This window comes from Pan paniscus, chromosome 3, assembly GCF_029289425.2.
Source record: "Pan paniscus chromosome 3, NHGRI_mPanPan1-v2.0_pri, whole genome shotgun sequence".
Lineage (NCBI taxonomy): Eukaryota > Metazoa > Chordata > Mammalia > Primates > Hominidae > Pan > Pan paniscus.
Window position 1 is genome coordinate 106,621,597 of NC_073252.2, and position 27,824 is coordinate 106,649,420.

Consider the following 27,824-nt stretch of genomic DNA (forward strand, 5'->3'; position numbering starts at 1 on the left):
GAAAAAAAAAAAAATGCCACAAAGGAAATTTATTAATAGGAAGGACAAGCAAGCACCAGGATTTAAAGCAGGAAGGATAGGATAACTTTACTATTTTGTGAAAATGCAGTCCATTTTATGATCAGGGATGCCCTTATCTATAAAGCCACTAAAACTGTGAGCTTTGAAGGGAAAAGATAAACATCTGCTGCCAGTCTTTTGGTTGTACAACAAGAAGGCCTGGACAATAAGAACACTTTTTCTGAATGGGTTCCATCAGTGCTTTGTCTCTGAAGTCAGAAAGTACCCTGCCAGTAACCTTTTAATGTTTGCTATTGGACAATGCCCCGGGCCACCCAGAACCCCATAGGTTCTTCTTTGCTTCAACACCAAAGTTGCCAAAATGGTCTACTTGCCCCCAAGCACAATGTGTCTAATTCAGCATCTAGAGCAGGGGGTCAAAAGGACCTTTAAAGGTCATTACACATTACTGTAGGGAAAGGATAGTCAATGCCATGGAAGAGAACCCCGATAGAAAGCATATCATGAAAATCCAAAAGGATTACACCATTGAAGGTGCCATCATTGTTATAGAAAAAACTATGAAAGCCATTAACCCATTTATGACTGAGGTTGCAATTTTTTGAATTTTTGCAATCAGACCTTGGTGATGACCTTGAGTAATAGGATATAAATAACTCCCACATGCTTAGGGTTCCAATAATGGAACACTAGGCATAAATGAGTTTAAGCATGAAAAAAATTAATTCCTACTGGAGAAATGGTGTTGATATTTGTACAATTTATGATGGAGTCAATCAAGGAAATCATGAAAGAGATTGTGGATATGGCAAAAAAAAAAAAAAAGGTAGAAGGTGAAAGGTTTTAGGATATGGGTTTTGGATGAATTCAAGCTCTAATGGACACCACACCAGAGGAAGAAACAGATGAAAACTTGATGGAGATGAGTGCTCCTGAACCACTGCCAGACTGTGAGGAAGATGTAGAAGAAGCAGTGTCAGAAAACAAGTTGACATTAAACCAGCTGGCAGGAGGGTTCCAATTATTCAAGATTGCTTTTGACTTCTTTTATAACATGGATCATTTGATACAAGCACTGAAACTAAAGCAAATGGTGGAAGAAGGATTGGTACCACCAGAAACATTTTTCAAGAAACGGAACAGCAAAAATGTCATATAGAAATTATAAAGTATTTTTGTAAAGCTATACCAAATGTACCTGCCTCCCCTGCCTCCCCTTCCACCTTCTCCACATATTCCACCTCTGCCACCCCTGAGACAGCAAGCCAAATCCTCCTCTTCCTCCTCCTCCTCACGCTACTAAATGTGAAGATGACAAGGATAAAGAATTTTATGATGATCACTTCCACTTAATAAATAGTAAATGTATCTTCGCTTCTTTATGATTTTTCTTAATAGCATTTTCTTGTCTCTGGCTTACTTCATTGTAAGAATACTGTATGTAATACAAGTAACATACAAAATATCTGTTAATTGACTGTTTATGTTATCGGTAAGGCTTCTGGTCAACAGTAAGTTATTAGTAGTTAAGTGAGGTCAAAACTGCACAGGCGGGAGGGGGAAATCAGTGGTCCTTAATCCTGAATTGTTCAAAGGTCCACCGTATATTGTTATAATTGTTCTATTGTGTTATTATCTATTGTTGTTAATCTCTTGCTACGCCTAATTTATAAATTAAACTTTATCTTAGGTATATATGTATGGGAAAAAAACATAGTAGATATAGGGTTCAGTTCTATGCACAGTTTCAGGCACGCACTGGAGGTCTTGGAACATATCCTCTATGGAAAAGAGGGAATTACTGTACCATCACACCAGGGATTAGAAGTTCAATACAGGAATTTCAGGTGGGAGAGGACATGAATATTCAGTTTGTATCAGTGAATGTTTTGGGTTTTTTATGACTGCATCTTTTTCCTTCTCTCTTAGGTTTAAGCCATGCTTTTCCTTTTTCTAAGCCCCTCCATCATCATATCTACATGTTCACCATGTCCACGTCCATGACAGAATTCACTGTTGGGTTCCTACCTCAGACTGCCATTTGTACATGCTTCCCATTGTTTCCTTTTATACATCTAAAATCATGTTGGAGCTCTAGGGAAGAAAATGCCTTTTCAGATGTGACCAGAAGAGGGGTTCCATCTACAGAAAGGACTCTCCTGCCAGGAGAAAAAATTTATTTCTTGGGTATGTTTTAATCTTTTAGTGGTATTTGTGCCTTAACTGAACCATATGAGATTAAATTTTTTTGTCACATAGAGGGGGGAAATGGTTGTTAGATTAATTTTCCATTCCATTTTTGGCAGTAGGCACTTAGCCTCCTCCCCCATCAGGAAGGAAGTTTGTGGGTGCACCATAATTTCTTGTGGTGTTAAGCAGCCAGAGATGGTCCAAGTTTGAAAGCAACTGTTCGTGCAGACCTGAGTGCTTCTTTACTTGGTCTCCAGGACACCGCTCTTTCTTGGCAATGATTAGCCACTTCTACAAAGCTGCTTTTGCTGGTTCCTCTTCATGTTCCCAACCTCTAAATATGGGAATACCTGAGATTTCAGTCCTTTAATCTCTTCTCTATTGAATCTACATAATACCATCTCTCTGATATCATCCTCTCTTCCTGACTTTAAATATCACCTGTAAGCTGGTGCTTCCAAATTTCTACCTCAGTCTGAAACACTTTTAACTCCAGATATCTATCTCCTCTTGTATGTCAATAAACATATAAAACTTAACATGTCCAAAACTGAGCTCTCTGTTTTCCTCCCTAAATGTGCTCTCCTTACAATTTTTCTCCATCTCAATAAATGATAACTTCACTCTTCCAGTTGTTCAAGCAAAAGCCTTGAGGTCATCTTTGAATCATCCCTATCACATTCAACATCCAATCCATCAGCAAATCCTTCTTGCCTTTACCTTTAATATCTATTTAGAACCTGTCCACTTCTTATCACCTCTACCATCACCTTATGACAAGCTACATCATCTCTTCCCTGGATTATCAGAATGGCCTCCTGACTGGTCTCTATGATTTTCTTCCTTACCTCCTATAGCATATTCTCTACAAAAGGAACTATCCCTTTAAAATGTTTCACGTCATATCACTTCTCTGTTTACAACCCTCAAAAATGTCCCATCTCACTTATGAAAATAAACTCCAACATCCTTTTCATTGTACTATGACCTAAAGGGCCCTATGTGATCTGTCCACCTGCTATTATTCCTATTAATTCTGCTAGTCCTCTCCTCACTTAACCCACTCCAGTTAGGGTTGACTTACCCTTTAGGCAGTTGGCATAGTGCCGAAGGTCTGAGCCTTGCTTTTAGGAGCCCACAAAAACGTTTAACTTCTTTTAAAAAACAGAAGAAAAAATTCTAGGTTAAAAAACTATATTTTAACATACAGTATTAATTATTTGTCTTTATATCAACACAGTTATAAAATATAATTTTTAGTATTGTTTCAATGAAGGAAGGGACCCACAAAGACAAAGGCATCCTAGGGTACACGAAAATCCTAAGAGGCCCCTGGGAAGTTTGGGCTGAGCTGGGAAAGTCTGACTATTTAATATAGTGGGCTAAGTAACTGCTCCCTGCTTCTTGATTTTGTGTCTCCCATTGGATCCTGTTCTTCATTGTTCAGCAACTGCTTTCCTTCCTTGTGCTCAGCTCTTTGAACTTTGCTTCATACAAAGAGTGAGGGCCTGCTATCAACTGAATGGAATCCCACCTTGAGGTCTCTCCCCACGGCCCATCACACCTTCCTTAAGGATCTCCACGGACCTCCTGGGTACAGTGAGACAAGGCAAAAGGAAATTACCCTAAAGGAAACAAAGAGGTGAGACCATCAGACATGGAGCTGAGACCAGCTGGTTGCCTATTTAGCTCTGAAAATCAAAATAATAACAAAAAACCTTCTTACTATTATATGTGGCCAAATTCCTTTAATTAAGAAAACAGATCTTATATTTTCAACCTTAACATTTATATGACTTTTTTTTTGGTCTTTTCTTTTATAAAGCTTTCCTATCCCCTTGTATCTCAATGAAGATGAAAGATTCACCTGTAATTTTCTCCTCCAATAATTACAGCTTTCAAATATCAGTAAGTTATAGGTTATTGCTATTATGACCTGAAAATTACTTATAAATCTAGCCAGGCCAGTACCTTTATAAGAGATCAGAGAAATAGCTAAAAACATCCTCTCTGGAATTAAGAAGAAATATTCTGGTAGGAAACTCTAAGATTAGTCATAAATTGGTCTTGCAAAATCAGTGTTATTGTAATATGCATATATGAAAATTTACCCACGATGCATAGTCTCAATCCTAATTTAACTTGTCCTAATTTAACTAATCCTAAAGTAACTAATTTTACTTCCATTTTTATTGTGTGTAAAAATAAGTTCTTTCTATAATGTTTTGTACTATTGGCCTACTTGCTTGCTTGCTTTTCCATCCATTGCAATATTTGGGAATGGATTACAAAAGATGCTTGGATAAGTAGCACTGAAAGCTGTTAAAAACAGAACATCAATTCCGGAGTATGTTTCTATTTGGATGCACATGAATGAAATAATTGAACTCTCAAAGTTCTTTTCATGCCCTTAATTCAATGAAGCAATTCCTGAAGCAACACATTCACATTTCGTAGCTGATTTACATGTTTCCTTTTGCTAGCCTTCTCTTTTGGACTAAGTTTTCTCCTTACTAATGTCAGTTTAAACTGGTGAGACTTCAGACAAGTGGTTTCTCAATCCTGATGGCACAATAGAGTGATGTGGGGAACTTTAGAAAAGTTCTGATGATCCGGCCCTGCCCCTAGAGACTGTGATTCAATATTTTGAGTGTATATGAACCACTTGGTTATTTGGTTACTATGTCATCAAAGCAGGTTAAAAACGAGGGGAAAAGCCATTTTTTCTTCAGCCTGGCTATCTTGACAATTAACAAATTAGTTTTTACCCCCAAAAGAAAAGAAAAATGGGACCAAAGATATTTTTACTTTTAGTAAATAAAGCGCATCAATTCTCAAAAGATGCTTGGCCCTTTAAATGGCACGGCAATGCACAAAAAGACAGTTGGGTGAGGCTACATGCCCTTCATATCCATTTCAACACCTACCTCGGGTCCCAAAATAAATATTTTTAATATTGTCTCATTCTGGACTGTTCCAACATGCACTATATCAGCTTGTCTGCATATTCTAATGCAACCGCATACAAGTTTCCAGCAGCTCATGTATTTTCAACAGACATTAATTCCTCATTGCATATATTCCACCTTTGAAAATTACACGAGCAAAAGATTGCAAGATGTAGTACTGACCAGCACAGTATTCATGAGGGGTGAAGATCCAATCTATGGTAGGGAAAATACTGCAGTTTTCCACACAGTAATTACAGCTAAACTCAATTATACGAGCTAAACTCAATTATACGAGCTAAACCCAATCCTGTTCCCTGGTTTCTTCCTGGTTTCCAAGGATGTGGTGTGATATACCTTAGGACCATTTGTCAGGGATCCTCAGGGTTGTTGGTGGATATGGCTATTTTCCTTCTTTCATTTATCTCAAAGAAGTAGATGAGGCAGAGGAATGAGGGAGGGGCTGCTTTTTAGTACATTGTATTCTTCCTCCAGTTCTGCTAACAGGAAGGATGAACGCAGCCCTGCAGGAAATTCTCCTTTTGCCACTAAGCCCTTCTAGGGTCAAGGGTGAGAAGACAAGGGATCAGTATCACTAACCCCTATCTGTGCTGCCTCGGTCAACCTTCTGTTTCTGGGTTTCCACACAGAATTCTATAGCATTAAGGGTCTTTTTCACCCAAATAAGGACATTTTTAGGGTTGGTTTAGTCTGGGTGGAACACAGAGAGAAAAAAATTTGAGTTAAAAAATAAAATAAAATAACCTCCATAAAATTTTTCTTATGAATCTAGATTTTCAAAATTATACCACAGCATTTTCTCCTTTCAGCATTCTCTTCTCGCAGTTGGTATAAAATAAGCAACAATATCCTCCTTTGTAGCCTCTCTTCTCTGTGTGTAGCCCTTGGTTTGTGCAGAGGAAGTTTTAACCCTCTATGAGGTGAATGCCAGGAATCGTTTTAGGATGATTTACCAGAAGTCAGCCAGGAAGCTGACATGGGCCTGTTTGTAAAGGAAGAAGTACAGAGCCAGGGTATTTTGTGTCACTGTGAGAATGTACATTGACCTTTGTTAGAGAAACAGTTAATATTATTATTCCATTATCACACTTTCAAATGAGAAATTTAACCTCACATTTGTCCACTCTTACATCCCTCATGGCACAGTAAAGAGCCTTCTCTGGTTTAGTGCAGAACCACTAACTGTTAAAAAGGTGAATGAAGCTGCTCCCCAGTCCCCGCTTTCCCTCAGCTTCCTTCGCAAGCACAGACAAGATCAGTGGTTTTGTTATGGTCACCCAGCGACGCGAGCTTGGAACCAAGTATCTTTTTTGGTCCTCTTAGTGTTCGTTCATTCATTCCCTAAACTACTCCTTTTTCTTCTGGGAAACAGACATTTTAAATTGTAAGCTACTAGAACACAGAGACTGTGTATTTTAACCTGTCTGGTAAAATGCCCAACTCAAAGCAATGGAAAATACCAACCTGGAAGACAAGAGCCCCAGAATCTAGGCTTGACTCTGCCACTAACCCTTGCAAGTCATTCTGCACAATGAAGGAATTGGATTATATGAAATCTAAGGTCCTTTTTGTTATAGCTCTAGGCTTATGCACCTGAGAACTATTCATCAATGACGTGAACTGTCAAACACCACTGTGGAGCCTTTCCATCACAGGTATAGCTACCACCCCGCTCTTCCTCCGCCCTGCCCAGCACACTCTGCTCAGCTTTGAGAGACCCCAGCTCAGCTCAGAAACCATAACTGGCCTTATTTTTATTGCCTCTATTCAAGGCTATAGGACTTCATCACTACTATGTGTTTTGGCTATGTTTTCTCACTCGTGAGAGATGAAAAAACAATTGCCAGCCAGGTGCAGTGGCAGTCTCCTGTAATCCCAGCTGTCAGGAGGCTGGGGTGGGATGATTGCTTGGGTTCAGGAATTCGAGTCCAGTTTGGGCAGAAAAAAAGAAAAATGGTCATTTTCTAAATTTACATTCAGAAACTCCAGCAATGGTGTATAGTTCTAGAGAAAAGGGTGTTCTCAAGGGAAGAGATACAACAGTGTTGTTGTATTTATTCATTCATGTTTTCAGAGCCTTTAAAAGAATAATGTGCTTGTTATTTAAAAGGTTCTGATATTTGGAGAAAACAAATATCATCAGGGTGCACTGGCTGTACTGGTTTTTGCTCCAAGGGCAGGAAACAGCTTGGCCAACTTGAGAATAAAATATGCTTCTCCTCAGCAGCTAAGCTTGTTAGCCTCCCCTTCTGATGGGAGGAACAGCATTGCATATATAACGTAGACATGCCAATGCTTGCTCTTTTTCCAGAGATTTTAAATATTTCTCCCAATTTTTAATCCCACAAATAGATTCCAAAATAGAAAAAAAGATTATGTTCCAATGTTTCCACCATCTTTGTCCCTCAATTTTTTTTTTTTTTTCCTAGCAGACATTACCCACGTATACCCTCAGGGAAAGGAAAGCTCTCGTCCCATCAACTTTTTGACGCCTCAGGAACCCACTTTTTCCAGAGAAGATTCTAAGTGGGTCATTTCCCTTTTGTGGCTTCACTACAAATTCCATCCACATACTTACCCCCTATCCTATTTTCAGAATTGAATGGCCAACTCAATTCCATGAGGGCTTGATTAGTTCCAGTTAAGGTCAAAGTTGTTACTTAAAAGCAGTGGTCTTTTTGCCCCCTCAAAGGCTACTTTTTATCCCTACCTCCACCCTTTCCTCCCTTTTCCTTTTCCCTCTCCTTCTTCTTCAATAGCACTGTGTTATGAAGGGCCTGGCCACACACAGAGAATATTAGAGGAATAAAACCTGGAAAAGAGCACACAGTTATGAAACATTAAACTTCAACTTCTCTTTATTTTGCTCCCTGAATTCTCCTCCCCCTCCAAGAAAACATGAACCTCGACAGATTTGTGGTTCATGTTATCTTCAGCTGTAAAAGCCAGCTGAACCAACAGAGCAGCCCTTCTCTGTTTCCTGCTGCCTAGAGGTTTCAAAAGGGCTACTGTAAAAGAACGGTTACCTCTTTGGCCTTATGGACAACTTTTTTAGAAGAAACAGATTCAACTAGAATCACCCAGGCTAAGAACTCTGTACATTGTAGAGTTCTGTGCAAATGAAATCAATTAATATTGGGAGTTCTTCCATGCCAATTAAAGAAAGGATGGGCAAGGACAGGAAAGTAAAAACAGCGCCTGAATGCTGCTTTTTAAAGAAGTGATTTAAGAAAAAAAAAAGTTCAAGGATTTGTCCATTTCTTCAGTGAGGCCCAACATATGAACTTCAGTGGGAATTTGGCCTGAGGATAGATTGCCACATCAGACATTGATTCAGTTAAAGCTAACCCATTTAAAGGTGTCACCCATTAATTTATTGACTGCAAATAGGAATTTTGCCCAAGGCCAGAACTCACAATTGGTCCCAGTTGACCTGAAATGGATTTCCACAAGTGGCTGGGGAAAGGGAGTCTCTTTTTAGAATGTCTCTTCTTTGGTCCACTGTCTCTTTCTTTATCCTCTCTTCCCCTTTATGACATTAATAACAGAGCACTCAAAGAGCTTCATTAGTCGAAGGCATACAAACAGCTGCTCAAAGGATTTGTGACTGGATTGATCCTAAAGCTGCCAGTATAGACATTACATGTCAAAAATGACGATGTGAGCTTATCAGCTGCTTTTCAATTTTGACATTATTCTCTTTTCATTCTTGCCCATTTCATGTTATTGATTAAGTGTTCATTTAGTAAAAGAAAATACTTTACTCTTATAGAGTGGCTCTTTGCAGTATGTTGAAAGTCTTGGTTTATACATGTTTTCACATAAATATAAAATTATTTTTTATTCCTGAAACACATTTTTAACATGCAAGCTACAAAAGAATATTAAAATAGTATTTTTCTAGTATATGTTGCTGCCAAGACGAGCACTAAAATAGTATTTTTCTGTGTGATGCCATATGTAGCATTCTTAACCAATAGTCTCACCTAGACAGGAAAATGAATACAGTAGTCATTTTATGAACCTGCGAAGTGGGCCAATGTTTTGCTAAGATTAAAAAGTGACTCTTCTCTCCAATTTAGGGGCCATTTTTCAAATTTTCTGTGGCATGTAGCTAAATTCAAGCTGCGTACATAAGACCTGGAGACCCAAAGGCTAAAAACCAAATTATTTCTACCTTAGAGAAACAATTGCATAGGGTATACAAGGAAGCATATACAAGGATGCAGCATTTATTTGCAGTAGCAAAAAACAAACAATAACTTGGAAACCACTTGTAGATCATAGAGGAATGACTAAATAAGCTATGATCCATCTAAGCCACAGAACACTACAAAGTAGTTCAAAGGAATGAGATGGAGCTTGCATACTGATAAGGATCCATCTCTAAGACATAAAATTTTTTAAAAATATATTGTTTATATTAAAAAGACATACTTACAAACATGAAACAATACTATGTAGTTTCTACCTAGAAAAAGGTCTGTTAAGAAAATGTAGTAAACTGATTGGGAGAGGTTGGGATGATTTGAGATTAAGAACAGTGGTGAAAGCCAGGTGCAGTGCCTCATGCCTGTAATCCCAGCACTTTGGGAGGCTGAGGTGGGCGAATCTCTTGAGGCCAGGAGCTTAAAACCAGCCTGGCTGACATGGTGAAACCTGTCCCTACTAAAAATTAAAAAAAAAAAAATAGCTTGGCATGGTGGCGTGCACCTGTAATCCCAGCTAATTGGGAAGCTGAGGCATGAGAATCGCTCAAACTCAGGAGGTGGAGGTTGCCCTAAGCCGAGATTGTGCCTGGGCAACAGCGTGAGACCCTGCCAAAAAAAAAAAAAAGAAGGGTAGTGGTGAAAGGGGAGTTTAGCCTGACATATAATATTTTCAATTTTTACAAAGAAACTGTATCCATGTTATTTATATAGTTCAAATTTAAGTCCTTTTAAACAGTCACAGTATTAAGTGGTACTTTAAAAAGCATTGACTTCTTGCATTGCTTATTTAACTAAACCCCAATATTGTCCTGAAAATCAGCTCTTTTTATGAGAGTTATTTAGTCCTGAGGTTCTGTTGTAAAGGAGCAGTGGGAAGAAAAGGATAAACAAGCTAGAATTTGAATTAAACTTCAGCATGGAATAAAACACCAACTTCCTTCCTTCTCCACCCTCTCTTGGATCTGAGCCCACCACTGTACTTCTCAGTGGCCACCCTACGCACCCTGAGAGACATAGAATTCTAGAACCACAAAGCACCTTACAAAACCTTTGCTTCGTCCCCTCATGTTTAGGTGAGAGTGCTGGTTTGCTCAAGTTAGAATCTGTTGTTCCTCTTGACTCGTCCTATTCTCTATAGCCTCATTTTATAACCCTTTCGGGAGTGAAATGGAGTTGGGCTCAGTCCTTTCTGTTTAACTGGACAGAACTCCTCTCACTAATTTCAACAGAGAAAACTGGTGCTTTTTCAGAGCTGTTTACTTCCATTCTCTGGGGAATTAGTTTGTTTAATTGTATCTTGAAGATTCCAGTTCTACAGAACTCGATTTCTTTAGTTTATCTCTCTTAAACTCTCAACTTCTCTCCCCCTCTCACTCTCTCTTTCTCTCTCATCTTTGCTTTATTTTTGTCTTCCAATCTCTCTGCTTTTCTCTGTCTACATGTATTTCTGTCCCTTTCCAACCTTATTCCTTCTGTCTTGAACATGTTCTATTTGTTTTTTGGAAAGATGTTCTACAAAGTAAATTTTTGTGCGATAAATTTTAGTAATACTTTACTAATTAAAAATATCAACTCAAAAAAAGTTAAGACCGGAAGGTAGATTTAGTTTTAATGAAGTGTTCTTCTTTTACCTTGCTTTTATGTTGCTCCTTTTTATCTCTTCATCAAGGAAACTGTATTCCTTCAAACCTCAGAGTATAATAAATAACTTACAAGGATGCACAATTGTACATTACTCTCTTGACAGGGTGACTCAACACTGATAGGTATTATCTATATTCTTTAAATGGTTCCCTGCAGGACTAAGCCCTGTGCGCATACAGAAATACAAAAGTACACAGGATAAAATGTCTGGAGGTGACTAAGCAGGCCCATTGTTATTTCCTTGCAACAACAGTTTGCTTATGAAATTCAAGTACTTTCAAAATGGCATAAGCAACTGAGGAACACATGTCAACGCTCTGTGATCTGGAGCCTTCCAGGGTAGCTCAGTAAACAGCGCATCTCTCCAAGTGAGCTTCTAGGCATTGTAGCCCTTCATGGGCTCCAGGAAGAAATGATGGTGGTCAAGCTGGCTGGGAGAGGCACGAACTGTACTGAAGCTGTGTCTTCCCAGCCTGCTTAAGAAACCTTTTTGCCAAGTGCATTTCCAAAGAGGGAATTCCAAAAAGGGACATTTCTCAGGTACTGAATCCTTTGAACTTGAGCCTTTTGGCATTTTCATTTACATCTGCTTAAACAGACACATGACCAGCATTTATCAGTCTAGCACTTGCTGGGGCATTCTGCCTTCCAAACCGTAAAAGGAATCTGTGATAAAATTATGATTTTTTTAATACTTGACAGGCTGTGACCTGTAGAAAACTCAGAGTTCTGGCAGAAATATAATATCAATTGAGTTTCATCTGAACCATTCTTTGCCTTTTGAGACCCTTTGATAAATCTCAGATGGAAATTCTTCAGTCTCACAGAAGCTTAGGAGGGTAACTGTACACTTTGATTTTTGACTTTATCATGTAATTGGGGTGGCATTTTTATTGACAGGTTGTTCACTAGATCAGTGGGTTTATTAATCTGTTTTTCTAACCAAGTAACTTGATAGGACTTCATTTAAAAGTCATTGTAGTGTCTGTAACTGGGCTCACCTTGGGCAGAGATCATAGTTGCTGAAGTCGACATTTTCTTATAAAGACCCCATACAAACAGGACAACAATCCAATCAAGTTGGGAAAATTGGGGAATTTAACATGGCTACCATCTTCTTATCTTTGAATGACTGCAACTCTCATCTTTGCTTGCAGAGGGAGAGGGAAGAAGATTAATCCACTCTCCATACTCCAGCAAGGGTAATCTTCCTAAAACGCAAATCCTATCATGCTTATACCCTGCATGAAATCCTGGAGTATCTCTCCATTGCTCTTAGTGTAAAGACCAAAAGACTCACCATAACATCCAAGATCTTCCAAGCCTTGCCTACCTTTCTAGGCCTCTCCTTTGCCCCTCACACTGTAGACTCTGCCATCTGACTAGTTGCTGTTGAAGGAACTCACCAGCCTCCCTCTTCTTTCTTCACCTTTAAACATGATCGTCCTTCTGCTTGGAATGCCCTTCCCGTGCTCTTCAGCTGGCTAAATCTTACTAGCCTTTCAGGGCAGTTTAACTATTACCTCCTTCACACTTTTCAGGAGTTCATGGCATTTTACCCACCACTTACTTTGACCCTAGATCATACATGCCTTGTGAACAGAAATTGTGTCTTAAATCCCAGTGTTTAACTCTATTGCAATATCCATTATAATACATCACGCATTTGTTTTTCTCCCTAGTATTTATCCAGCTCTGGAATTATGTTGTCTGATGTCTGTCTTCCCAGCCAGGGCAACCTCCCTGACAGCCTGTCTGGCCCATTTATAGCACCTAGAACAGCTTGGGGCACACAGTAGGCATTCAATAAATATTTGCTGCTGGGCGTGGTGGCTCACGCCTGTAATCCCAGTACTTTGGGAGGCCAAGGCGGGTGGATCACCTGAGGTCAGGAGTTCAAGTCCAGACTGGCCAACGTGGTAGAACCCCATCTCTACAAAAATACAAAAATTAGCTGGGCATGATGGCGAGTGCCTGTAATCCCAGCTACCTGGGAAGCTGAGGTGGAAGAATCGCTTTAACCTGGGAGGCGGAAGTTGCAGTGAGCCGAGATGGTGCCATTGCACTTCACCCTAGGCGACAGAGCAAGAATCCGTCTCAATTTAAATAAATAAATAAATAAATATTTGCTTAATTAATTGTATCTAAAAAGCCTAACGCAGGGTCCAGCAGTTACTTAGACTTCACCGAATCCAATGAACCACTGATGGTGAAATGCACTGCAATTTTATATACCATTAAGAAAGATAAAAAAGGGTGGAAATGCCTCCAAAAAGCATGACATAATGCTTAATAAAACAATGACATTATAATTTCTTCTTGGATATATTTTTCTATTTGGTATAAGAGACATATTTAGTCACAGATATTTATCTTATCTCTTACACATACATAAAAAGAAAAATATAAACAAAAGTAATTGGTTCAATTTTCTAAACTTCTTTATATGTGTGAGTCTAAATTTGCTGAATTACCTTTCAAATAGAGTGATCAGTGTCCCTGACTTTCCCACAGTATCCATCTTCTGTACCATCTAGAGTGTTGGTGCTACACTATTTCTTAAAAGAGTACTCCTCTATTATCCCTGGGAATTTTCATCCAAGCCGCTGACATCTACCGTTAGGCAAGTTTGAGGGCTAGTTCCTTACCGATTTTTGCCGAAGGTTAGATTTCAAACAACGGCCCTGATTCATGTGCCTTCCTCAAACATAAACGTCAGTTGACAGAAACACGAAGGGGCTCAGTTATCCAATTGTGCCACCAAAAAGAATAGCCAACTAGTACATCATGATTGCTTCTAGCTGACAGTATTTGTAAGCCACCAGCAATGTTAAAACTGATCACAGTTTTAGAGTTAATAAAATGTGACTATGTGTCTGACTTAGAATCAATGCAATATAATATTAATAGTATATGCTTAGTAAGTATTGTTGAATGAGTGAGATTGACAGAGAGGAAGTACATAGAGAAATAGATCTAGGAAGTTACTCCCCAGTGCATAAAAAATTTCATATTCAAACTCTTCTCTCATTGACTGAAAAATACTATGTGCCAAGCCCCAATGCTTGGTTTATTTATATACATTGTCTCATTTAATTAAATAATATAACACATAATTTCCAGGTGTTATAATCAGTTCCCAAAGTAAAAAACAGATCTACTTTAGGTATTATTCTGTCTCCAGAACTCCACATTGACCTAGACTCACAACAATATCACAATGGCCATTAATTTTCATAGTTTTGCAATCAGAAAATATCTTCATAATCATTAAGATTGAGTTCAGCATAGTTTTATTGTCAAAAATATTCTATAATAATTCCAAAAGACTGATCATCTGTGAATTGTGCACATATTTTTTAATTAAAAATTTTTATTAACTTGAAATGTTCCATATGGTTTCAAAAATCAACTATTAGAGCCAGGTGCAGTGGCTCACACCTGTAATCCCAGCTACTTGGGAGGCTGAGGTGAGAGGATCACTTGACCCCAGAAGTTCAAGACCAGCCAGCAACATAGTGACACCCTGCTTCTAAATAAATAAACAAATTTTAAAGAATCACCTATTAAACTGAAATGCAAGGACCTATGTTCTTAACTCAAAGATAGGATAAATAGCTAGAAAAATTCATTTCAGTCTTGGATTTGAAAAGGACTGGAATGGTACAAACAATTCCAAAAGATATTTTAAAACTGTCAAAATAATTATTGAAACAAAATCAAATTTAATTATCTCTAATTTTAAAATACTGTGTAAGCATGCTATGCAGGACAGGAATTAGGAGACTAGGTGTTGTGCTCCAAAAGTTAAGAAATATCCAGTTCAGTAAAACCTCCACCCACATCTATTTAAGCGCAATTCTCATAAAAGCAGGGCTGTGTGCATCTGTGCGTGTGTGTGTGTGCGTGTGTGTGTGTTTTACCAAAAATACCCAATTATCAGATCGGTGATATTCACAGCTCTTCTGATGATGATCTTTCAGATGATGATGTTCAGATGATGATCTTTGCTGTTCTAAGTGATGTATTAATGCTCACTTCCTTCTAGCCACAGAGCCTTGGCCCCACAAGTTGCCTGGAGGCAGCTCTGACCTACATGCAGTCAAATCATCCCAGTCACATCAGTCTCCAGGGTGATTTGAAGTGTGGGTAGTTGACATCTAAGGGATAAGTGGGAGGAAGTTTTGTGGCTGGTCTGACAGTAAGGAGGCTAATTCCTGAAAGGCAGAGAAATAAAATGTCACTCACTCCTATGAGCCCCTGTGGTTTTCAGAGCAGGATCCGATGTGTTTTCTGCCACAGTCTTAATAGGGCAATAAGTGGAGAGGGAAATGGGTGGGAGTTCTGCAAGCTTGCCAATATGTGAATGCACCCAACAATGAAGACGAGCCTTTAGTTCCCTTCCCTGGTCACTAGCCACAATGTGCATGGTGGTCAGGAGCTCTGTATCCATATAGTGAGAGTGATGCTTTGAGGTTTTGCTTGTTTTTTAATATTAGAGTGGGCAGCTCTCAATTGGATTGTCAAGCTAATATACATAGCAGCATGAAAGCCCTGCATTTACAATTAGTTCCCAGTTGAAATGGAATTATCCTTACTAATGACATGAGGGACTTTCTGATTGGGGTTCGAGATTAGAGGCATTTATTTACCTCTAATCTCGAATGCAGGAGAAACCTATATGACATGGTTTGGATGTTTGTCCCCTCCAAATTTCATGTTGAAACATGACCTCCAATGTTGGAGGTGGGGCCTAGTGGAAGGTATTGAATCATGGGGGCAGATCCCTCATGAATGGCTTAGTGCCATCCCCTTGCTGATGAGTGAGTTCTTGCTCAGTTAGTTCACGTGAGATCTGGTTGTTTAAAAGAGTCTGGAGGCCAAGTTCAATGGCTCACACCTGTAACTCCAGCACTTTGTGAGGCCAAGGCAGGAGGATCACTTGAGTCCAAGAGTTTGAGACCAGCCTGGGCAACATAGTGAGATCCTGTCTCTACAAAAACAAAAAAGAAATTAGTTGAGCATTGTGGCACCCACCTATGGTCCCAGCTACTTGGGAGGCTGAGGTGGGAGGATTGCTTGGGTCCAGGAGGTTGAGGTTGCAGTGAACCATGATTGCACCACTGCACTGCCGCCCGGGTGACAGAGTGGGACCCTGACTCAAAAAAAAAAAAGTCTAGGATCTCCCCTTTCTCTCCCTTGCTCCTGCTCTCACCATGTGATATGCTGGCTTCCCTTTTCACCTTCTACCATGACTGTGAGCTTCCTGAGGCACTCATCAGAAGTCGAGCCAATGTTGCTGCTATGCTTCCTGTACAGCCTGCAGAACCATGAGTGAATTAAACCCCTTTTCTTTATGAATTACCCAGCCTCAGGTATTTATTTATAGGAATGCAAGAGGGACTAGCATACCATACCTGAGGAGAAGGAGAGAATCCACGGAACCCAGGAAAGAAAAGAAAGCCATGCTCCCGGGGAATCTCTCAGTGGCAGAATTCCAGGCTCCAGTGGTTCATCCTGTTGCCAGGGCCAACATCCCCAGCAGGCACAAAGGGCACAGCGACTAGAGACTCACAATATGTTTAGGGCCCATGGACAGATTTTTATTTCTTTAGAAATCCAAAGGAAAAAATAAAGTTTTAGGTCAAAGAACACGTTTTAATGTGTAATGTTAATACATTCACCTTTATTCTAACCTGGTCATAAAATATACTTTTTACTTTTTTTCTAAGGAGGAAGTGCCTACTGCTCCTGAAAGTTACCATGCAGCCTTGCCTGTGATATTAGGTTAAATGATACAATATTGCTGACAACCAATTGTTTCAGGTCTACGAAACAGTTTTGATCTACTTACTACATATCTCTCGGACGACCCTTTCCTGGTTCGTAGAAAATCTCAACTCAAGCCAGGTAGAGAAGGTAATCCATTTCTTTCTCTCCCTTTCTCCTTTTCCTCTCTCTCCTTTTTCTCTATTTCTTTCCCCTTTTCCTTCTATGTGTTTACTGGGTAGTGGGTTCTCTGTCTCTCTCTCTCTCCCCTTTCATCTTCCCCTCTCCCCCACTCTCTCTCCTTTTTCACCTCTCCTTCTGTCCCTATTTTCTTGGACTTTCTTACAGAACCAGAAGATCAGTCATCTATAGTCCTCTGGGCTCCCCAAAGAACCTTGAACTGTCACAGGCACTCACTGTGCTCCTTCTACCCTCAATGCTATCTCTATCCTCTTTCTCTAAGTCATAGATGAGTTCCAGAAGAGATCAGAAAGACCAGGTGAACTCAGATCAGGGATATCCTTAAGCTCTCTGGGGGTTGGGGCAGGAGACAAGGTCCACAGACAAACTAATATCTTTCTCTTCTTTTTCATTTTACAAACAGGATCTCACCTTGTTGCCCAGGCTGGAGTGCAGTGGTGCAATCATAGCTCACTGTAACCTCAGACTCCTGGGCTCAAGCAATCCTCCCCACTCAGCCTCCCAAAGATCTGAGACTACAGGCTCACACCATCATGCCTGGCTAACTGAAAAAAAAAATTTTTATCAAAACAAGGTCTCACTATGTTACCCAGGCTGGTCTTGAACTCCTGGCCTCAAGTGAGCCTCTTGTTTTGGCCTCCCAAAATGCTGGGATAACAGGCATGAGACATTGCTCCTGGCCAGACTAATTTCTTAAACTGTTTTGCTCCTCCCACACTCTTTATCTTTAGTTGCTGGGATCTTGACCTGGTAGGGAAGGTGGGGAGGAGGGAGAAAAAATGATTCTACCTATTTGCTTATCCTTAAAAATTTTTCCCATTTTAATATTTAGGACAAAAATGATGATGTTAAATTTATTTTGCAAGAATTTGCATTTTTTCCTTTCTGATCTCATCATTGAAAACCCCTAAAGAAATGAATGCCCCCTGATCTAGCTACATAAATAGGAAGTCACCAGATAAATAAGGTAAAAAGGGAAATAAGGACCAGGACATAGAGCACATCTGCTATAACTTCCCCTATCACTCTAGCACAAATACTAATTAAATCCATTAGGGACAAACCATAGAGTTGGCTGTCATGGCGATTCTGTGGATAGAGTCCTGTCCTCAAGGAACTACATTTAGTGGAGAAAAGTAACGTACATAAATAATACAAGAAAATGAACATAAATGAGGAAGGAGGAAGTGCTCAGTGGGGGATTGATAGAAAAGCAGCCAGTATCCAGGCTCCCTCTTGGCGATGAAAGGAGCTTAAAAGCTATTCCGTGGTCACAGATGATGGCGGATTATCCACTCCAGTCTGTGGCCCAATGAGAAGGCTGAGTGACTTCTGTTAAAAAACCCAGCCCAGAAGTGTGGTTAAATATTCAGGCTTAGAGAAGTACTGCAGAGCCTGGAGGAAGAGGACACTTTTAGGCAAGGTGAGAAAAGAAAGGAATGACTGAACTCTCATGACACAGAGCTGTGAAGGGAGAAGCAGTCAGAGACTACAAGGATTTGGTTCAGGGCTTTCATTTATGTGAAGATGTCAAAGAACTTTTGTGTTACGGGCTTTCGGAAATTCTGGGAGAAGGCCAGGTGCAGTGGCTTATGTCTTTAATCCCAGCACTTTGGGAGACTGAGGCAGGCAGATCACCTAAGGTCAGAAGTTCGAGACCAGTCTGGCCAATATGGCAAAACCCCGTCTCTACTAAAAATACAAAAAAATTATCCAGGTGTGGTGGCACACGCCTGTAATCCCAGCTACTCGGGAGGCTGAGGCAGGAGAATCGCTTGAACCCAGGAGGCAGAGGTTGCAGTGTGCTCAGATCGTGCCACTGCACTCCACTTCATGTAAAAAAAAAAAAAAAAAAAAAAAAAAAAAAAAAAAAAAAACTCTGGGAGAAGAAAATGAGGAAGGAGGCCATATTATTATCCAGCTTCTAGAGAGAGAGTAACAAAAGCAAAATGGTTAGCTTTGAATTTATAAGAAGTCATTAGTGGAACAAGAACTGCAGAGGAGAAGGCGCAACTTCCTTTTTGTGCCAACTTTGTCTGGACTTAAATGATGAATTTGGAAGAGAGAGGTGGAGTTGGGGAGTGGTAAAGCATTAAATAACCAACCATGACTAACTGCTGAGTTTAGCCTGAATGAATTCATTCTGCAAACATAGCTGTCATCAAAACATAGCTTACGCAAGACTCCCAAATGTGCTGCATGTCACAACGTATAACTACAAATCCATGCTTTGTCTGCAAGGTCATAATCAACTGTCTGTGGTGTAGCATTTGGTATGGTTGGATAACATGGAATGGTCGCCCCAGGTGATTTCAGTTTTTATGAAAGTAGAATAGGGTAAGCATTTTATTCACTGCGTTGTTGAAGATAGATTTGTGTAGTCAACAGAGTTTTGTGGCTGCTGTTTTTAATTCGAAGAACATGCTACAACAGAATACAGCTACCTTATAGTACAAACCCAAATTTTTATTCTAGTTCTGTATTGAGCTAGCTACATGAGGCATAATTACTTTACCTTAAAACGAGGCCCCTTCTAGTCTTAGAGTGCTATGATTACCCTGTTTGGTTATTGTGAACAGCCTGGTAGGCACTTTTCTCTGAGAAGATAGGGGAACAGCTGAGAAACAATGTAAGACACCATTAAATCTACTTACAACTGAAGGTAGGAAGAAAATTAATGAATTAAGTAGGGACTCTGTGGATTTCTTTCCTACTCTTTTCCTTATCCACTAATCCTAGCTTTCAAAAAAAAGGTGGGGAATATGTAAAATCAACTGCTATAAAGGGGTGAGCCATAGGATACTCAAACCTAGTACTTCTCCACCGAGCCCATACACCAAAAAAGGCATAAAGATAGAAGTTTTGACCCACGCTTGTGGTATTTTGAAAATGGGCCACGTATTTAAGAAATACCAAATTATAAATATTAGCTATATATTAGAGCTTGGTCTAGACCAGGGTTTCTCAGCCTCAGCGCTACTGACATTTAGAGTGTATAATTCCTTGTTGCAGGGAGCTGTGCTGTGCATTGTAAGATGTTTAGCAGAATCCCTGGACACTGCTCATTAGATGTCAATAGCAAACTGTCCCACCTTCTAATTTTGGTAATCAAAAATGTCCTCAGACATTACCAATGTCTTCTGGGTGGTAAAGTCGCCCTCCTTTAAGAACCACTGGTCTAGACAAAACGATGAGGGATATTATAATGTTTTATTTTGAGGTGTCTGTCCCTGTCACCTTTCCTGCCTCCTGCCTCGGGCATTTCTCTATTCATTTATTTAAGAAATGTTTATTAAATAACGACTACGTGCCAGGCACTGTGCTAGGAGATGAGGATACAGTAGTGAAAAAGAGAATGGTCCCTAATCATGGAGTTTACAATTTCATAGGGGAGACAATGTGAAACAAATAATTCTAAATAATACAGCATACAAAACAGAAATACAGGTTACCTGCACACACAATTACAACCACTGTTTCCCCTAATCCTATTAATATTATAGTAGATGGTTTAAGAAGGGATTAATCTACAAGAGAATGACAGTAGTAGAGGGGTAGAACAACACAATTTTGAAAACTAGGATGTAGATGGAGGAAATAGAGTGCGATATTATAATAAGAAATATATACTTGATCTCTGCCTCATTTTCTATCACATAGCTCAGAAAACCCTCAGAATCTCTGAAGTAATATGTGCCTTTTTGTATGCCACTGAGGTGTCTAATGGCTGGAAGACGACAGAACAATACCTTCAATGTTCTGAAGAAAAAATCTAATAATCAAGAATTCTATATCCATCCAAACTATTAAATAAGTGATAAATAGAAGACATTTCAAGACATTCAAGGTCTCAAATTATTTCCTATATGTTACAGTTTTATGTGGCTTCATGAAAAAGATCTCAAAACTTAGTGACTTTTAGCAACTATATCTTTTGATTCCAAGAATTTGGATGGAGCACAGAGGAGACAGATTGTCTGTATTTCTCAATGTCTATTATCTCAGATGGGTGAGTTGAACAGCTTGGGGGTTGCTGGGCATTTCTCTCTTTCCACATAGTCTTTCACAGGTTTAGTTTGGGCTTTCTCACAGGCCACAGTGTGGGTTCCAATGGGGATGCTCCATCACCGCCACTGCCATCACCCATATCACACCAGCTTCCAAGGGCCCAAGAACTTGCTCACATGCCCAGCAACCTCCCCACCATTGGCACTACCAGCACCCTCCCAAGCCACCTAGAGGCAAGGATCAACCCTCCTGGACCCAATAACACCAGTGCCAGCACAAGCTGCCTTGAAGCCAAAGAACAGGCATGCTAAGCTCACCACTACCACCACTGAGACCTGGTGACTGGCCCATGGCATCCTACTCCCCAGCAAAACTTCACCACAGTCTCAAATAATAACCACATCATAAGCCACTGAGTAAATCACAGATGCCACTGATACTGTTTATAGCCAAAGAAGTCATACAGAAATTACAATACTGCATGCTCCCAAAAGAAAACCCAAAGTGTCCTACCCAACCAACAACGTTATATACACCTTCAGAAGAAAGTCCTTCCCTAAGAAAGCAATTTCAAAAAATTAGAAGAAGCAACAGTTACACCAGATACACAAATATCAACATAAAAAAGCAAGGAAATATGAAACCTCGTAAGGAACATAATTATTCTCCTGCAACATATCCCAATCAAAAAGAAATTTATAAGCTGGACTCAGGGCTCATGCCTGTAATCCCAACACTTTGGGAGGCCAAGGCCAGTGGATCGCTTGAGGCCAGAAGTTTGAGACCAGCCTGGCCAACATGGTGAAACCCCATCTCTACTAAAAATTTTTTAAAAATTGCTGGGCATGGTGGGAGGTGCCTGTAATCCCAGCTACTTGTTAGGCTGAGGCAGGAAGAATTGCTTGAGTCTGGGAGGTAGAGGTTGCAGTGAGCCGAGACCACACCACTGCACCCTGGCCTGGGCAACAGAATGACATCTCAAAAATAAATAAATTTATAAAATTCCAGATAAAGAATTCAAAATACTGATTTTAAAGAAGCTCAGTGAGATACAAGAGAATTCTTGAAGAAGTCAGATAAACAGTTCAGAATATGAATCAGAAATTTACTAAAGACATAGACATTTTTAAAAAGAACCAAACAGAAATTCTGGAAGTGAATAATTCATTGAATGAAATACAAAATACATTTAAAAACTTCATCAACTGACTAGATTGAGCAGAAGAAAGAATATCAGAAATTGAACATGGGTCAGGGCCAAGAATATTAGATCCAGCAAAATTATCCTTTGTAAATGAAGAAGAATTAAAGTCTTTCCTAGACAAGCAAATGCTGAGGGAATTCATTACCACTAGACCAGCTCTACAAGAAATGCTCAAGGCCATCCTAAACCTGGAAGCAAAAGAATGTCATTTGCCATCATGAATACACATCAAACTGTAAATCTCACTGGTAAAGAAATCACACAGTGGAGGAAAGGACTCAAATGGTACCATGACAGAAACCCACCAAACCACAATGACAGACAATAACAGAAAAAAAATTAACAAAGAATATATTGAAAATCAGAAAACAATTAGCAATGTGATAGGAACAAAACCTCACATAGCAATGTAAATGGATCAAATTATCCAATTGAAAGATAGAGAATGGTTGAATTGATATTTTTTAAATGATTCAGCTATATGCTGCTTTTGAGGAATTCATCTTACTAGTAAAGACATATAGACTGAAAGCAAAGGGATGAAAAAAGACATTCCATGCAAATGGAAACCGAAAGTGAGTAGGAGTAGCTATATCTGATAAAACAGACTTTAAATCAAGAACAGTTAAAAAAAAAGAAAGGACAAAGATGATAATTATATGTTAGTGAAAGTCAATCCAGCAAGAGAATACAACAATTCTAAACATATATGCACCCAAGGCTGGAACACCCAGATTCATAAAGCAAATATTTCTATATCTAAAGAGAGAGATAGACTGTAGTATAGGAATAGTGGGGGATTTCCCAACACCCCACTCTCAGCATTACACAGCTTATCTAGACAGAAAATTGACACAAAAAATTGAAATTAAAGTAGGCTTTATTTAGTCATTTACAGAATATTCTATCCAACAACTGCCAAATACACATTCTGCTCATTAGCACATGGAATATTCTCCAAGACAGACTATATGTAAGGCCACAAAACAAGTCTCAGAAAAATCTTTAAAAATCAAGTTCATATCAAGTATTTTCTCAGATCACAACAGAATAAAGCTAAAAATCAATATCATGAGAAACTCTCAAAACTAGACAAATACAAGGACATTAAACAACATGTTCTTGAATGACCATTGAGCCAATGAGGAAATCAAAACAGAAATCAAAAAATTTCTTGAAACAAATGAAACATAAATATCAAACATACCAAAACCTGTGGAATACAGCAAAAGCAGTGCTAAGTGAGAAGTTTATAGGACTAAATGCCTGCACCAAAAAGGTAGAAAAATTACAAATGAGCATTCTAATAATGCACCTCGAGGAGTTAGAAAACCAAGAACAAATTAAATCAAAAATTAGCAGAAGAAAAGAAATAATAAAGATTGGAACAGAACTAAATGAAATAGAGACTTAAAAAAATACTAAAGATTAACAAAATGAAACGTTGGTTCTTCAAAAAAATAAACAATATTGATAAACCACTAACTAGACTAACCAAGAAGAAAGAAGATCCCAACAAAAACAGAAATGAAAAAGGAAACATTACGACTGACATCACAGAAATACAAAAGATCATCAGAGACTACAATGAACAATTATACACTGACAAACTGGAAAACCTATAAGATACAGATAAATTCCTGAAAACATACAACCTACCCAGATTCAATCATGAAGAAATAGAACACCTGAACAAACCAATAACAGGTAGTAAGATTGAATGAGTAAGACAACAACAACAAAAAGCCCAGGACCAGATAGATTTACAGCTGAATTCTACCAAATGTACAAAGCACTAATATCAATCTTCTTGAAGTTATTTCAAAATATCAGAGAGGAGGGAATTCTTCCTAACTCATCTATGAGGTCAGCATCACCCTAATATCAAAACCACAAGGAGACAACAAAAAAGAAAACTACAGGCCAATATCTCTGATGAACATAGACACAAAAATCCTCAACAAAATACTAGCAAACCAAATCCAACAGCACATCAAAAAGATAATACCCCAGGGCCTGGCAGAGTGTATTATCTTTTTGATGTGCTGTTGGATTTGCTATTGGATTATCACATCTGTAACCCCAGCACTTTCAGAGGCCAAGGCAAGGTGGTAGGATTACTTGAGCCCAGGAGTTCAAGACCAGTATGGGCAACATAGTGAGACCCCATCTCTACAAAAAATACAAAAATTAGTCAGGTGTGTTGGCATCCACCTGTAGTCCCAGCTATTCAGGAGGCTTACGTGGGAGGATTGCTGGAGCCCAGGAGGTTGAGGCTGCAATAAGCTAAGATCACACCACTGAACTCCAGCCTGGGCAACATAAGGAGATCCTGTCTCAAACAAACAAACAAATAAACAAAAAACAAAAAGATAATATACCATGATCACGTGAGATTTATACCAGGGATATAACAATGGTTCAACATATGCAAGTCAATAAACATGATATATCATGTCAACAGAATGAAGGACAAAAACTACATAATCATCTCAATAGATGCAGAAAAATCATTTAATAAAATTCAACATGGCTGCATGATTAACAAAAAAAACTCTCAACAAACTATGTATAGAAGGAACATACCACAAAATAAGAAAGGCCATATACAACAAACCCACAACTAGCAGCATACTGAATGTGGAAAAGTTGAAGGCCTTTCCTCTAAGAACTAGAACACGACAAGTATGTTCACTTTCACCACTCCTGTTCAACACAGTGCTGGAAGTCCTAACCAGAGCAATCAGACAAGTGAAAAAAATAAACAGCATCCAAAATGGAAAAGAGGAAGTTAAACTGTCCCTCTTTGCTATTGATATGATATACCTAGAAAAACCTAGACTACACACACACACACACACACACGCACACGTGTGCACACACACACACAACTCTTAGATTTGATTAATGAATTCAGTAAAGCTGCAGGATGCAAAATCAATGCCCCAAAATCAGTGGTATTTCTATACATCAATAATGATCTAGCCAAGAAAGAAATCAAGAAGGCATTCCAATTTACAATAGCTACAAAAACAAACAAAGAAATAAAAACCTAGGAATATATTTAACCAAAGAGGTGAAAGATCTCTACAAGGAAAACTACAAAACACTGATGAAAGAAATTGAAGATAATACAAACAAATGGAAAAACATCTCAAGCTCATGAATCAGAATTAAAATTGTTAAAATGACCATATGGACCAAAGCAATCTACAGATTCAATGCAATTTTAATGAAAACATCCCATCATTTTTCACAGAACTAGAAAAAACAGTCCTAAAATGCATGTGGCATCAAAAAAGAACCCAAGAGCCAAAGCAATCCTGAGCAAAATGAACAAAGCTGGAAGCATCACATTGCCTGACTTCAAAATATACCACAAGGCTATAATACCCCAAACAGCATCATACTGGTATAAAAATAGGCATATAGACCAATGGAACAGAACAGGGAACCTAAAAATAAGGCCACACATTTACAGTCAACTGATGTTTGACAAAGACACCAAGAACTCATATTGGAGAAAGGACAATCTCTTAAATAAATGGTGCTGGAAAAATAGGATAGACACATTCCAGAAGAAGGAAACTGGACCCCTATTTCTCACCACATACCAAAATCAACTTGAAGTTGATTAAAGACTTAAACACAAGCTCTAAAAATATAAAAATACTAGAAGAAAACCTAGGGAAAACTCTTTTGGACATTGGTCTAGGCGAAGAATGTATGACTGAGACCTCAAAAGCATAGATAACAGAAATAAAAATAGACAAACGGGACTTAATTAAACAAAAAAAGCTTCTGCACAAAAAAGAAATAATTAACAAAGTGAAGAGACACCCTGTTGAATTGGAGAAAACATCTGCAAACTTCATCCAACAGGGGACTAATATCCAGAATATACAAGGAACTCAAACAACTCAACAGGAATAAAAGGCAACAAATAATTCCATTAAAAAGTGGGAGAGGCTGGGCACAGTGGCTCATGCCTGTAATCGCAGCACTTTGGGAGGCCAAGGCAGGCAGATCACGAGGTCAAGAGATAGAGACCATCCTGGCCAACATGCTGAAACCCCATCTACTAAAAATATAAAAACTAGCTGGGTGTGGTGGTGCGCCTGTAGTCCCAACTACTCGGGAGGCTGAGGCAGGATAATTGCTTGAACCCGAGAGGCGGAGGTTGCCGTGAACCAAGATCTCGCCACTGCACTCCAGCCTGGCAACAGAGCAAGACTCAGTCTCAAAAAAAAAAGTGGGGGAAAGCACATGAATAGATATTTCTCAAAAGACAACCTACAAATGGCCAACAGGTATATGAAAAAATGCTCAAATGCTCAACATCACTAATCCATCAGAGAAGTGCAAATCAAAACCACAATGAGACATCATCTCACCCCAGTCAGAATGGCTATTATTAAAAAGACAAAAAAAAATGGATGTTGGTGAGGATGTGGAGAAAAAGGAAGTTGTATACTCTGTTGCTGGGAATGTAAACTGGTGCAGCCACTATGAAAAACAGTATGGAGATTTCCCAAAAAACTAAAAACAGAATTCAATCCAGCAGCCCCACTACCAAGTATCTATCCAAAAGAAACCAATAGATCAAAGGGATACAAAGCATTTGCATTTTTATTGCAGCACTATTCACAATAGCAAATATATGAAACAAACTTAAATACCCATCAATGGATGAATAGGTAAAGAAAATGTGGTAAATATACACAGTGGAATACCATTTGGCCATAAAAAAAAGAATGAAATCATGCCATTTGCAGCAACATGAATGATCATTATATTAAGTGAAGTAAGCCAGGCATAAAAAGATAAATATTGTATGTACTTACTTACATGTGGAAGCTAAAAAATTTGATCACCTAGAGGTAGAGTGGAAAGAGATAATGGAGATTGGGAAAGGTGACTGGGGGAAGGAGAAAGAATGAAAAGAAATAGGTTAAAGAGTACAAACATGCAGTTAGATAGAAGAGATAAATGCAATGTTTGATAGCAGAGTAGGGTGACTATAGTTAAGAAAAAATGTGTTGTACTCAGGTGATGGACATCCTAAATACCCCGACTTGATCACTGTGCATTACATACATGTAACAAAATTTCACATGTACCCCAAAAATTTGTTTAAAAAAATTAAAAAGAAGAAGACAGCGGAACTAAATAGGGGAATCCTACATAAGAGAAAGGCAAAAAGAATCCCCAAAATGCAATGTGAAAGAGATATCAGGATTACAACTGTGAAGCAGCTCTAAGAACAGAGATCAAGGAATAGATAGATGTCTATGATTTTTAAAATAATAATAACCTTGCTTAAATAATTAATGTGTCAGAACATAGTGAGAAGAAAAGATTTATACTGTGGGGGATCGGGGGAGAATTAATGATAATTTAAAAATGAAAAAGAGGTGCATAGAATCAACACATTGAAGAGAAATTTTGCACTAGACACTTGTTAAAAATGGCAAGGAAGACTTTACTCAAGACTATTGCAATAGAGGAGAGAGATTGAACTCAATTCTAAATACAACAGGGATAACAACCTAAGTGACAAGAGTGAGACCCTACCTCAAAAATCAATCAATAAATAAATACAACAGG

The 27,824-nt window shown here is 38.8% G+C and overlaps 1 protein-coding gene across 14 annotated transcripts in view; it reads right to left on the reverse strand.

The window, feature by feature from the left end:
- The window catches only part of LOC129397619 (uncharacterized), a 238,137-nt gene that overhangs the window by 143,223 nt on the left and 67,090 nt on the right, over window positions 1-27,824 (reverse strand). For 4 of the 14 annotated variants that reach the window (XR_010111995.1, XR_010111994.1, XR_010111991.1 and 1 more), the window contains one exon: window positions 1-27,824. This exon is cut by the window's right edge and continues 3,669 nt beyond it. The exons of the other annotated variants lie outside the window; for them this stretch is intronic. The gene's annotated coding sequence lies outside the window, so the exon portion shown is untranslated. 14 annotated transcript variants of the gene reach the window in all.